Below are 4,598 nucleotides of genomic sequence, written 5' to 3'. Positions count from 1 at the left end.
ATTGCCTTAAAACTTATTTTTTATATTTTTATTCCTATTTTGGGATCCTATTTAGGAATTGTGAATTAAAAGATCAGAGTCTACTACCAGTAGCAGTTCTACAGAATTGAATCCAGCAGTTATCCAGGGACTGGGCCATTCTCTTGATTCCACTGAGTTACATGTTTCCATAAATATTCTTCTTAGGCTTTCCAGATTCAAAGGGATGAAATGGCTTATAAAATGAGTCACAAAAATGAAAATTGATATCAACATAAGTACTTGGTATAAATTAGGGTTTTTCTTAAAAATTACTGATTTGTGATTTGGTATTGAGGAATTGGGTATAGTCAAAGATTTCTTCTTCTTTTACAAGAACAAATAATGAGTTACAAAAAAAGCCACAGTGGACATTTTCTGCTTTGAGCAATTGCATTTGGATATTTTGGTGTCTAAGAAATAAACAATGAAGATCTGGATTTGAATCCTTTCTTCGAGGATTCAACTGTGTGACCTTGAGCAATGTACTTATCTCTGAACCTCTCCACTTTCATAAGATGGGAATGATGGTAATGATACCTACTTCACTTGTTTATTAAGAAAATGAATTGATGTAAGATGTGGAAGAACTTAGTACACCATTAAGCCCTGTTTAACTTATACTCATTGTTTAAATTATTTCAGAATGAAAACTGAGAACTACTCTTTGTCAAGGTTAAATTTGAATGACAAATATTCCTGTTAATCTGTAATTATTCATTCATCCCAAATTGACATAAAAAATCTGTAATACTTATTTTCTATATGATGAAAAGTGTTCTAAGGTAAACAGAACAGCCTACGAATGATAAAGCTAGTTTAAGCTTTTTTTTTTTTTTTTTTTTTTTTTAGAGGGTGGGCAGAGAAAGAAGGAAAGAGAGAGAATCTTAAGTGGGTTCCATACCTAGCCTGATGGAGGGCTCGATCTCACAACCCTGAGATTGTGACCTCAAACAAAATTTGGATGCTTAACCGACTGAGCCACCCAAGAGCCCTAAGCTAGTTCAATCTTTAAAGGTAAATGCATCCTCCCTTCGCCTAGTGACATATCTGACATAAAAGCAAGCACATCTCTCAGGTATATTAGGTCCATTCTCTGAATCTTCGAGCAACTTGGAGGAAGCTCAGACGAAGACATTAAGGTTAAAAACAAAAAAACAAATACAAACAGAAAAAACAAAATCTACCAAGAACTATACCATAAGAAATTAATTTCAGATTTTCACTTTCAATTGTATTCAAGGGAATTTCATGCTAGACCTCATGGTATGTCAGGGATTTCTTTCTTTCTTTCTTTTCCTCCCTACAGGAGAATTGGAAACATACATTCTTACTGCCAATGAAAAAGACTCAACTCTGAAAATACAGTTCCTCGTAAAACAGCAGAACAGACTACACAGGAAGATTAGCTTGCTAGAATTAAGGATTTTTCTGAATTTCTGTCAGAAAGAAATAGCATTGACTCAGGAGCAAAACTTCAATAATTTGCGTACACTGGAAAAGGGGGGAGGGTAGTCCTGAAAAAGCTGCTGTTGTATTGTTTGATAGCATCAAAACTGAAGGGGACTGCATTGATTTCTTCTCATAACATTGTGAAATTCATAGTAAGTGGATTGTTTCAAATATGAATTCATTTATCATATGCTCTTTTAAAATGTAGTGTAACCCCATTCTGTCAAAAAATGTGAGAAATTGTCTTTAATTAGAAAAAGATTTGTAAATCTTTACTCAGTTTTTACTAGCATTTGTGGTTATAAACTTGCTTAGCTGGAGTGTTATAGCTATGAAAATTAGCAATAAAAACTTCTGATTCCTCTATTCCCTCCTAAATTTCATCATGTACACATGGAATACTCATTTGAGCTTACAAATAAAATGATTACTGTTGCAAAATCCTTATTGTTAACCATTTCTATTTCTTGTTATTTGTTACTGAATAACTCTCTAGGACACCAAAGTATATATGATAAAGATTTAATATTTAGAAAGTCCAGAAGAATATAACAAGAGAAAAATAATCATAATCTTAATATCCAGAAAGAATTGTTGCTTAATATTTTTAATTTTGTCTATGTATACATCTACCCATATATATGTTTTACAAAATTTGATCATATTGTATATTCAGTTTTATTTAAACAATTCTCTTCTTTTACTTAAAATTTTGTGAACATTGAGAAGGAGTTAAGATGGTGGAATAGTAGGGGGACCCTAAGCTTGCCTCATCCCTTAAACACAGATATATCAGCATCAAATGATTTTGAACAACTAGGAAATCTATCTGAGGATTAAGAAAACAATCTGCACAATTGTAGGGAGAGAAGAACGTGGCAGATGCAAGGTTCAGAGATGTAAACTGGGGGAGAGAAAAGTTGCAGTGCCAAGAAGGGGAGGGAGCCTTTTGTTGGGAGAAGTCAGGGAAAAAGGGAGAGAGCAGGAGAGAGAGTGGCATGGTAGGGTTTGCACAAAATGCCATGGTATGGGGATCCCCTGGGTCATACTGGGAGAGAATGCTCCCCTTCCCAGAGTACATCTGGAAGAGGGTAAATTGCCTCTCCAAGGACAGAAGGCCCGCCTGGTGCCATCAAGTGGCTGTTCAACAGCAAGGGACAGAGGCACATGCAGAGGGCAGATATCCTGGTCATAGCTTTTTGCTGTGCTTCACCATAGACTCCAGGAACCTCAGCAGCCCTATGACTACTTTTCTTGGGGAGAAGGGTGCTAGACACAGTGCTGTGAGGCTCTCCTCTGGGGGAGGGGAGCAGGTCTGCACTGTGTGGGTCCTTTAAGTTTTGGAGTTTGGGGTCCCAACCACTGGCCAGAGATAAAACAAAGGAGAACTGCAGTGCTGGGTGTGCCCATGGCCGGGCACAGACAGGTTGAGGGCAAGGATCTGACAAAAGCCTGGGACACAGGAGGGGAGATATTGTTCACTTCTCTGTGAGGGCCTCCTGAACAGCAGTGGCCCCAGGTTCCCCTCCCCAGGGCCAAGAGGGTAGGGTGACACCATGTTTCACCCCCCAGGCCACCATCACAGTAGGACTACAGAGAAAAGCAGAGCGCCTCCAGTGGAGGCTGGAGTAGCGTACACCAAACTCTGCCCCCCTGCGCCCCACGGGGCAAATTTACTAGGGCAGGTCTGACTGTGAGCCAGAATGCAGGCCTCTCTCTCAGAAGACTAACACAGGCCCCACGCATGTACCAAGTGTACTGATCACAGAGGACTCCAAAGCATCAGCTTCATTTCTGGTGGAAGTAGGACCACTTTCTTTTTTTTTAATTATTTTTTTATTTTTTATTCTTATTATTTATTTTATTTGTTTTTCTTTTTTTCTTTGGAATCAGGCTTATAGTTCTTTTGTGCGTTTGCTGGTTTGCTTGTTGTTCCCTTTTCTTGTTTTTTGGATCAGGCTGCTTTTTTTTTTTTTTTCGTTCTTTTATTTTCTTTGGAATCAGGCTTATAGTTTTTTGTTTATCTGTTTGCTTTTTTGTTCCTTTTCATTTTCTCTTTTCTTGGATCATGCTTTTTTTTTTTTTTTTTAAATCAGGCTTATCATAACAAACAAATCAAAGCACACTTAGTTAAATGTCCAAACACTCCCCACTGCAAGCAAAGAGGAACTCTGCAGAGGACTGACATATGGGAAAGAGCAGCCAAAACACAACAGAGTGCACACAGCATATGCCAGCAACACTTTCTGAAGTGCAAGGCCCTGGAGAGTGTATGACCCCTTCTTAATATAGTATTACTCTCAGGGGCAGAAAACAACAAGCTTTCATAACACACCAAAGACAGAAACCTAGACACAATGACAAGATTGAGGAACTCTCCCAAAAAGAAAGATCAGGAAGAAATCACAGCGAGGGATTTGCTCAAAACAGATATAAGCAATATATCTGAACAAGAATTTAGAACAACAATCAAAAGAATACTAGCTGGCTTTGAAAGAAGCATAGAAGACACCAGAGAAACCCTGGCTGCAGAGATAAGAACAAAACAAAACTAAACTAAAACTAAAAAGTAGTTAGGCCGGAATAAAAAATTTTATAACTAAGATCAAAACTGACTAGATGTAATCATAATGAGACGGAAGAAGCAGAGGATTGAATAGGTGACATAGAAGATAAAATTATTGAAAATAATGAAGCTGAAAAGAAGAGGGAAAGAAAACTATTAGATCACAAATATAGACTTAGGGAACTCAGCAATTCCACAAAGTGCAATAATATCTGTATCACAGGAGTCCCAGAAGAAGAAGAGTGGGAAAAGGGGGCAGAAGGCTTATTTGAACAAATGTATAACTGAGAAATTCCCTAATCTGGGGAAGGAAACAGATATTCAAGTCCAAGAGGCACACAGAACTCCCCTCAAAATCAACAAAAACAAGTCAACACCAAGACATATCATAGTGAAACTTGCAAAATACAAAGATAGAGAATTCTGAATGCAGCTAGGGACAAAAGGTCCTTAACCTACAAGGGTAGACATGTAAGGATAGCAACAGACCTGTCCACAGAAACTTGACAGGCCAGAAGACAGTGGCGTGATATATTCAATGTGCTGAATGGGGAAAATATGC

The sequence above is a fragment of the Halichoerus grypus genome, chromosome 14 (genome assembly GCF_964656455.1).
Source record: "Halichoerus grypus chromosome 14, mHalGry1.hap1.1, whole genome shotgun sequence".
NCBI lineage: Eukaryota > Metazoa > Chordata > Mammalia > Carnivora > Phocidae > Halichoerus > Halichoerus grypus.
This window is presented reverse-complemented; position numbering follows the sequence as displayed.